Below are 10,179 nucleotides of genomic sequence, written 5' to 3' on the forward strand. Positions count from 1 at the left end.
AGTGTAGACCAAAGGCCGTGGCTACCACACTTAAACTCACCAATAATTCAAACTCACGTAAGCAAACAAAAAGCTAAAAACTTTATGTAAGGGTTTGAATAAAGAAAAATATACAAGCAATAAAAATATTAAATGATTTGAGGTATTAATGCTTTTTAATTATTAAAGATGATGCTGGCAAATACACTGTCACATGACAACAGAGTCCCCAATGTTCCTGACCAAAAGTGTCTCCTCCCCTCAGTTCTGACTGTTCCCCATGTCTCAGGACCCAGGTGGTGCATGTGGGGACCCATTACAGGTCTGTAAGCAGGGCCGGCTCCAGGGGTTTTGCCGCCCGAGCACCTGCTGCCAGTCTTCAAAGCTTGGAGCCCACCAGTTCAGCTGCAGGCAGTTTGGGTCTCTGGATCTGAAATCCCAGCTCTGGTGTGGGTTGCTGCGGGGCCAGCAGGCTGCAGGCGGTGGCAGGAGAGAGGAGCTGTCTCCAGTTGCCGGCAGGAGGAGCAGCTTGTCCCCTCCTGGGGCTTTTCTGCAGGTTGAGGTCACAGACAGGCCAGTTGTTGGGCCTGGAAGTTCTGCACTGGCTGGCTGCGGGGACACCTCCTTTCCTCACCTCTCCCTGCCTGGGCTCTTCATGTGAGGGAAACTGGGCTATTCACAGCCTCCATCCTGCTTTGCTGGGCCCCACGGGCTCTGCCCTGTTCACTGATGGCTGCCTGGCTGTCTTCTGCCCTCGAACGGGATGCTGGGGGCTGCTGTTGCCGCCCCTCCTCCCTTCGGTCGAGGGAGGAGGGCTGCCAGAGTGACTGGTGAAGTTGCTTCCCCTTCCCCTTCCCTCCTGCTGCTGGAGGAAGTCAACAGTGCAGGGCTCTGCCGTGGAGCTGGCAGGGACCCCAAAGGGGTGTCTCTTTCCTTGGGGCACAGCTCCCCAGCTACACACGAGGAGGGGCTGTGTGTCACCATGGGGTCATCAAGGCCAGACTAATGCATTGGCAAACCAGGCATGTGCCTAAGGCCCAAACGCAGCAGGAGGCCCAACATGTTGTTTTGTTATTTACCATGAGAGGCAGCCGGCCAGGCCAAATTGGAGTGAGTGGTGGTGTGACCTAGTCAGAGCACTGCTCAGGTTTGGGCCAACCACCCCCTCCATGACGACTGTAGATTAAACCCCTGCTAGTGGACTAAGTACCGGGGGAGGGGACGTTCCTGCTGCCAGCGTTGTCTCTTTGGAGAGGAAAGAGGTCCCTTCTGAGGAGGAAAAGGATGCCCCATGCCACTGTCTCTGACTCCCTGGAAGGGGAGGAGGGCCCTGCCACCAGCAATCCAAGTTGGTGGGGGCCATGTCGGGGTAGTCTAGAGCCCCGGGTTGCTTTAATCCAGCCCTGGGAGTAATACCAGCATCAGTGGGAGAGACTATGGCCTGTTATGCCTCCCGAGGCCTGGGCTGGGCAGTGGGATTTTCTAGTACAGATGTAGCCTGAGATCTTTGCAGAACTCTTCTATTTGCACCATCACTCTTCTCTGACATGCCCCCTCCGGGGAACAGTGCTCCTGGCAGAGGTAGCTACCCTCTCTTGTACTCCCCAGTACCCAGACAAATTGTGTCTCCTTCTAGCATGGTTACACTTTGCCTTCCCACCTCTCTAATTCACCTAAGGCATGGCCAGGCTTTTTTTTAGCTCTGATGCAATTGAACTGTCTCATACGTTTAAAAAAAAAAAGTCTGTGAAAAGCACATCATTGAGCCAGTGTTTGCTTTACTAACAGAGGGGAAGGTTCGCCACTGGTAGATGCAGCTTCCAATGGAAATGATTCACTAACAGCAGAGGACAAACTGCATGACAGTGGTAGGAGCTGGGGTGGGGCCTCTGGTAATGGAAGCAGCAGAAGACAGAGCCAGAGAGGAGAAGAGATAAGACCTAGTTAGAGCTGGTTGAAATGTTTGGAGCTAAGGGCATGTTTACACTGCAATAAAAGACTTGTGACATGACCGCAGCTAGCTTGGGTCGGCCGGGCTTGAGCTGCGAAGCTATAAAATGCAGTAGAGGAGGGGTAGGCAACCTATGGCAGGCATGGCATTTTCAGTGGCACTCACACTGCCCGGGTCCTGGCCACCGGTCCGGTGGGCTCTGCATTTTAATTTAATTTTAAATGAAGCTTCTTAAACATTTAAAAAACCTTATTTACTTTACATACAACAATAGTTCAGTTATACATTATAGACATATAGAAAGAGACCTTCTAAAAACATTACCGTATATTCCGGCGTATAAGGCGACGGGGCGTATAAGACGACCCCCTAATTTTTTCATTAAAAAATTAGTTTTGCCATATACTTGCCGTATAAGACGACCCCCCCCTTCTGCGGGGGGAAGTCAGAGGGCTCTGGGCTGCCCGCCGCGGCGGGGAGCCCAGAGCCTTTTAAATCCTAGCCGCGGCGGGGAGTCAGAGGGCTCTGCGCTGCCCGCCGCGGTGGACAGCCCAGAGCCTTTTAAATCCCAGCCGCGGCTAGGATTTAAAAGGCTCTGGGCTCCCCGCCGCAGCGGGCAGCGCAGAGCCTTTTAGATCCCAGCCGCGGCCGGGAGTCAGAGGGCTCTGGGCTCCCCGCCACGGCGGGGAACCCAGAGCCTTTTACACCCCAGCCGCGGCTAGGATTTAAAAGGCTCTGGGCTCCCCGCCGCAGCGGGCAGCCCAGAGCCCTCTGACTCCCGGCCGCGGCTGGGGTGTAAAAGGCTCTGCGCTGCCTGCTGCGGCGGGGAGCCCAGAGCCTTTTAAATCCTAGCCGCGGCGGGAAGTCAGAGGGCTCTGCGCTGCCCGCTGCGGCGGACAGCGCAGAGCCTTTTAAATCCCAGCCGCGGTCGGGAGTTTATACCCGGCGTATAAGACGACCCCCGATTTTTGGGGGTTGTTTTTTAGCCCAAAAACCCGTCTTATACGCCGGAAAATACGGTACTGGCACGCAAACCTTAAATTAGAGTGAATAAATGAAGACTCGGCACAGCATTTCTGAAAGAACAGTACTCATGGCACCTTAGAGACTAACAAATTTATTTAAGCATTAGCTTTCGCAGGGTACAGCTCACTTCATCAGGTGCATAGAATGGAACAGATAGTAAGGAGATATATATATACACATACAGAGAAAGTGAAAAGGTGAGAATTACCCAACCAACTCTTTGTGGATACAGACTAACACAGCTGCTACCCTGAAACCTGTCACTTCTGAAAGGTAGCCAGCCCCTGAAGTAGAGATGTTTGGACTCAGGCCGGATCCCAGGCTATGACACCACATAAAGGGGGGAGTCTCAGAGCCCAGGCTCCAGCCCAATCCTGAATGTCAACACTGCAATTTTATAGCCCTACAGCTTAAGCCCTGTGAGCCTGAGTCAGCTAATCCAGGCACTGAGACATGGTGCTCTGGGTTTTTGTCACAGTGTAACCAGACCCTAAGAGTTTATCTATGGACAAATCATGTTTGGTTTTTTTTAATGAACATTTTAATAAAATATCATTGACATCATGGTAATGTTTTGTTTGACTGGAAAAATTCACAATATTTTCTACTGACATTTTTCAGCATTTCTTTTTATATCAAAAATGTTCTCATGATGATGACAAATGTTTTTTGTACACAGAATACCAGGACTTTGGTAAAAACAAAAACAAAATAGGTTCATTTTCAACCCTTTGAAATGAAAACAGCTAAGAAATTACATTTTTTTCCACAAAACTATTTTTGCCTTATTGTTATCAGCTCTAGTCCTAGTGCACTGCAGTGGCTGAGTGTGTAATTTTATGTCTTCCCTTAGTGGCTGGTATACAAAGAAAATGGCCCATTACACACAGCTAAAGATACTTAGCTCAAGTACTAGGGGCTTGCAGTTGTGCTGAAGGCGATGGGCTCCAGCCTTACTTATGACTTTGGGTCCGTGTGTATTTAACCATTTATTTAGTAGCTTTGCAGAGATTTATCCATTCCATGACTGACTAATGAGCTCATATTTCTACTTTCTGTTACATAAATGGCTGCACTTCTCATTGTGTGAGCAGAAAAACAGAACATGAAAGACAAAGAAAACATTGTGCTATAAAAAGAATTCATCTCAGCACGTCTCCAGATAAATGATCGATATGACAGGCCTATAATTGCTGCATAAGAGCGAAGTGTAATTACTATAACTGCCTCCCTGATTGGCTACACGGGCCTAAATTTCATCTCTGACAGCTTGTAGGAGTACTTGTGCCCTTTGCCGGTCTTCCAGTTCACCCCGTCAGCATAGCTTTCATGGGCTCCTCTCAAGTATAATCCATTCAGATTGGACCAATGACATTCTCGGTACCACCAAGCTCCTTTAAAGGATGTTGCACAGTTACCTGAATACTGGTCATTGTCACGGTCTTGGGTTGTAAATGGCATGTGGTTGTGGATGGTTAATGAATCCCCTGTGGAAACAATTGTGTGTACAGTATTTACTACAAGCTTTCACACTTCAGGTTCCACAGCCCAGCCTGGCAGTTCTGCAGTGGGGTTGCTAAATTTCTCCTTTCATCAGGCAAAAAAAATCTCCCTGAAGTCCAGGAGAGAGACTGCAGATCTACTTCCTAAAAGAAAGATTTTCCACCAGACCGTATTCTGATCTCAGTGTCATCACTATAAATGCAGAGTAATTCATTGCAGTCAATGCGCTCAATGTGCTCCTAACACTAACAGCTTACCAGGGAATGGGTTGAGGATTCAGGACCAAAGAATCATAGAGTCACAGAGATGTAGGGCTGGAAGGGACCTCACGAAGTCATCAAGCCCAGCCCCTTATGCTGAGGGAGGACCAAGTAAACCTACACCAACCCTGACAGGTGTTTGGCCAATCTGTTTTTAAAAACCGCCATTGGTGGGGATTACACGCACTCCCTTGGAAACCTATTCCAGAGATTAACTATCCTCATAGTTAGAAAGCTTTTCCTATTATCTAACCTAAGTCTCCCTTGTTGCAGATTAAGCCCACGACTTCTTATCCCACCACTAGTGGACATGGAGAACAACTGATCATCGTCCTCTTTGTATGAGCCCTGGAAACTGTTATCAGGTCCCCTCTCAGTCTTCTTTTCTCAAGACTAAACATGCTCAGCTTTTTTAACCGTTCCTCATAAATCAGGTTTTCTAAACCTTTTATCATTTTTGTTCTCCTCTGGACTCTCTCCAGTTTGTCCACATATTTCCTAAAGTGCAGTATGCAAAAGTGGACACAGTACTCTAACTGAGGCATCACCAGTGCTGAGTTGAGTCAAGCAATAACCCCCGTTCTCTTACATGCAATACGTGTAAACAGATCCCATAATAACTTGCAACAGAATCACATTGTTGACTCATATTATTTGCGATCCCCTCTAACCCTCAGATCCTTTTCAGCAGTACTACCACCTAGCCCAGGAGTTCTCAAACTGGGGGTCGTGATCCCTCAGTGGATCGTGACGTCATAACGTGGGGGGTCGCGAGCTGTCAGCCTCCATCCCCCAACCCCGCTTTGCCTCCAGCATTTATAATAGTATTAAATATTTAAAATGTATTTTTAATTTATGAGGAGGGCCGCACTCAGAGGCTCGCTGTGTGAAAGGGGTCATCAAAACAAAGGTTTGAGAACAACGGCTTTTTCCTTCCTAAATGAAGCCCATGGCAATTGTCTTTATTGAACTTCAACTTGTTGAATTCAGGCCAATTTGCCAAAGTCATTTTGAATTCTAATTTTGTCCTCCAAAGCGCTTGCAACCTCTCCCAGCTTGGTGTCATCAGCAAATTTTAAAAGAATACTCTCCAACTCCATTATCCCAGTCATTAATGAAAACATTGAATAATATCAGACACAGGACTGACCCTTGCGAGACCCTACTAGATCAGGGGTTGGCAACCTTTCAGAAGTGGTGTGCCGAGTCATTTTGTGACTTAGCCTTTCTGATTTTGTCCCAACAGATGACACTGTTCTTTTGTGCTCCTCCTTGGCATTTTGTCCATGTTTCCACTGTTTGTAGGATCCCTTTTTGATTTTCAGGTCATTAAGGAGCTCCTGATGGAATCCTAATTGCCTCTTCCTATTCTTCCAATCTTTCCTTCACTTTGGGATAGTTTGCAGTTGTGCCTTTAATATTGTCTCTTTAGGAAACTGCCAGCTCTCCTGAACTGCTTTTCCTCTTAGATTGTCTTCCTGTAGGAACTAACCTACCAGTTCTCTGAGTTTGTTAAAGTCTGCTTTTTTAAATCCATTGCCTTTCTTCTGATGCTTTCACTCCTTCCTCTCTTCAGAATAATAAAGCCTATCATTTCATGATCACTTTCACCCAAATTGCCTTCCAACTTCAGATTCGCTACCAATTCCTCCCAGTTGGTCAGAATTAAGTCTAAAATGGCTGGTCCCCCTGGTTACTTCCTCTGCCTTCTGAAACTAAAAAGTTGTCCCCAATATATTCCAAGAATTTACTGGAAATTTTGTGTTTTGCAGTATTACTTTTCCAACAGAAGTGTGGGTAGTTATAGTCCCCCATTACCACCAGGTCTGGGTTTTGCCTATTTTTGCTATTTGTTCTAGAAATACCTCATCTTCCTAATGACAGGTTTCAGAGTAGCAGCTGTGTTAGTCTGTATCCGCAAAAAGAACAGGAGTATTTGTGGCACCTTAGAGACTAACAAATTTATTTGAGTGAAAGCTTATGCTCAAATAAATTTGTTAGTCTCTAAGGTGCCACAAGTCCTCCTGCTCTTTTTGCTCATCTTCCTACTCTTTCTGGTTTAGTGGACTATAGTAGACACCCTATTATGAGGTCACTTCTACTTTTTACCACTTTTATCTTTATCCAGAGACTGTCAAAGGGCCTGCCCATATACCCTTGTTCTGGAACTCAGAACAAGTGTATATATTCTTGGTGTATAATGCAACACCTCCTCCTGCCTGTCTCTCCTGAACAAGCTACACCCCTCTATATCAATATTGCTGTAACAATTCTTATCCAACCAAGGCCTTGTCTACACTACAAGACTATTTCGAATCAACTTAGTTCGAATTTGTGGATTCGACCTTATGAAGTCGAATTTGTGTATCCATACTAAATACACTAATTCGAATTTCTGAGTCCACATTCACGGGGCCAGCGTCGACTTTGGAAGCGGTGCACTGTGGGAAGCTATCCCACAGTTCCCACACTCCCCGCTGCCCATTGAAATGCTGGGTAGAGCCCCCAATGCCTGCTGGGGGGAAAAATGTGCCGAGGGTGGTTTTGGGTAACTGTCATTATTGAACCGTCACTCCCGCCCTCTCTCCCTGAAAGCGCCGGCGGGAAATCTGTTCGCGCCCTTCTCTTGTCAGTTACAGCGCGTACGCCACAGCACTGCGAGCATGGAGCCCGCTGCGATCATCGCTGCACTTATGGCCGTTGTCAACTCCTCGCACCTTATCGTCCACCTCTTCCACAGTCAGCTGCTGAGAAATCGGGCGAGGAGGCTCCGGCAGCGCGGTGAGGACAGGAATTCACAGAGTGGCACAGACCTCTCACAAAGCAGGGTACGCCGCACCATGGAGATCATGGTGGCAATGGGTCAAGTTCATGGTGTGGAACGGCGATTCTGGGCCCGGGAAACCAGCACGGACTGGTGGGACCGCATAGTGCTGCAGGTCTGGGATGAATCACAGTGGCTGCGAAACTTCAGGATGCGTAAGGGCACTTTCCTTGAACTCTGTGACTTGCTGGCCCCTGCCCTGAAGTGCCAGGACACACGGATGCGAGCAGCCCTGAGTGTGCAGAAGCGAGTGGCCATAGCCCTCTGGAAACTTGCAACGCCAGACAGCTACCGGTCAGTAGCGAACCACTTTGGCGTGGGCAAATCTACCGTGGGGGTTGCTGTGATGCAAGTAGCCCACGCAATCGTTGAGCAACTGCTCTCAAAGGTAGTGACTCTCGGAAACGTCCAGGACATCATAGATGGCTTCGCCGCGATGGGATTCCCAAACTGCGGTGGGGCTATAGATGGGACTCACATCCCTATCCTGGCACCAGCCCACCAGGCCAGCGAGTACATTAACCGAAAGGGCTACTTTTCAATGGTGCTGCAAGCACTGGTGGACCATAGGGGACGTTTTACCAACATCTTCGTTGGGTGGGCGGGCAAGATTCATGACGCGCGTGTGTTCAGGAACTCTGGTCTGTTTAGACGACTCCAGGCAGGAACTTTCTTCCCGGACCACAAAATAACGTTTGGGGATGTGCAGATGCCTACAGTGATCCTCGGGGACCCAGCCTACCCGCTAATGCCCTGGCTCATGAAGCCCTATACAGGCGCCTTGGACAGTGAGAAGGAACTCTTCAACTACCGGCTGAGCAAGTGCAGAATGGTGGTGGAGTGTGCTTTCGGACGTCTTAAGGGGAGGTGGCGGAGCTTACTGACTCGCTCGGACATCAGCGAAAAGAATATCCCCGTAGTTATTGCTGCTTGCTGTGTGCTCCACAATGTCTGTGAGAGCAAGGGCGAGACCTTTTTGGCCGGATGGGAGGTTGAGGCAAATCGCCTGGCTGCTATTTACGCTCAGCCAGACACCCGTGCCGAAAAACTATCCCAGCGGAAAGCGCTGTGTATCCGGGAGGCTTTGAAAGCAAGTTTCCTCGGAGAGCAGGGTAACCTATGACTCTACACTTGATTTTAAGAGAAGCTGATCCTGGGCCTGTGTCTCTATGTGTTGAGTGAGATCTGCGGTTACATACCCCGTTCTCCAAGTTTCCCCCACTTCCAAAACACGTTTTTAAACAAATTAAATGGAACAGTTATTTTTAATAAATCTTTCCTTTACTTTGCATTTCTGTTCAGGGTTTGAAACATGGACGCATACTGTGCTGGGTACGGTGTGCACTGATGTACAGACCGCTTGTACAATACAGTACGGACAGCCTCCTGCTCCTACATAGGTCTCTGGGGTGGGGGACGGTTTCAAGTGGTTGTGCATGTAGGGGTGGGTTTGCAGGAAGGGGCGAGTGGTGCCGTCTTTGCATAGGGATTTGGATGCAGGCTCTGGGCTGTGGGTTTGGGCGTAGGAAGGGGTGAGGGGTGTGGGGGAAGGGTGAGTATCTGTCCGTGGATGAGGGCTCTTGTTGGGGCTCAGGGCAGCGGAGAGGATCGCGCCTACGGTGGAAGTGCATGGTAAGGGCAGCATGCCTTAACATTAGGGGGTGGCAGGCGCTAGGACCGTGGACAAGCATACACATCACAGAATGACACGGGGCAGCATACACCACACAGAGGGACCCTGGTGACTACTGACTGCAGTCTATGTGTGCCCTGCAGTTGATCCTGCCCCCGATAGTCTGTACCCTGCTAATGTAGGCTATCCCGTGCAATTATAAATCCCCTGCCCCCCCCCACATACACAGTCTTCTGACACGAAAGACGTGACGGAAAGAGTGAACAACAGCAAACAGCTTTTATTAATCTACTACATAGTGGGGTGATGAAACTTGGATTTGGGACTGGGTGATCCTGTAAGGGAAGCGCTTCTAAACAGTTATAGCGTCAGAGGTGTGTGGAACATTAGCGCTCAGCTGTGGTGCAGTGACAGTTCTCACGGCCCCTACCGCCCCTCCGTCTTGTAATTTTCGGTGGGGGGGGACAGGACTTCTTGGCGTTGGAGGGTGGTTGCAGATACAGTGCAGGGGGGCTCTCACCTCCTGCCTGCGGTCCTGCAGAACATCAACAAGGCGCCGGAGCGTGTCCATTTGCTCCTTCATTAGCCCAAGCAGCGTTTGAGTCGCCTGATGGTCTTCCTGCCGCCACCTATCCTCCCGTTGGATGTGTGTGCGATGCTGTTGACATAGGCTCTCCCTCCACTGTCTCTGCTCTGCTGCCTCGGCTCTGGAACAGGCCATCAGTTCCATGAACATCTCTTCCCGAGTCTTTTTCTTTCGCCGCCTAATCTGAGCCAGCCTCTGCGAGGGGGATGCCGGGGCAGTCCGGGAAAGAGCAGAAGCTGTGTGATGGGAAACAGTAAATGATTTCCTTGAACAGATACATGTTTGCGAACAGTGAACACAGTCTAGTCAGTTTCTCTGAACAAGACCATACAGGGCACCAAGTCTCACGAGATCTCAGGAAAAGTTCGAGATTTCGGAATACGCTCTCATTGGTGGCGCCATTGCACAGGAGAGCGG

Source organism: Mauremys mutica, chromosome 19 (genome assembly GCF_020497125.1).
Source record: "Mauremys mutica isolate MM-2020 ecotype Southern chromosome 19, ASM2049712v1, whole genome shotgun sequence".
Taxonomy (NCBI): domain Eukaryota; kingdom Metazoa; phylum Chordata; order Testudines; family Geoemydidae; genus Mauremys; species Mauremys mutica.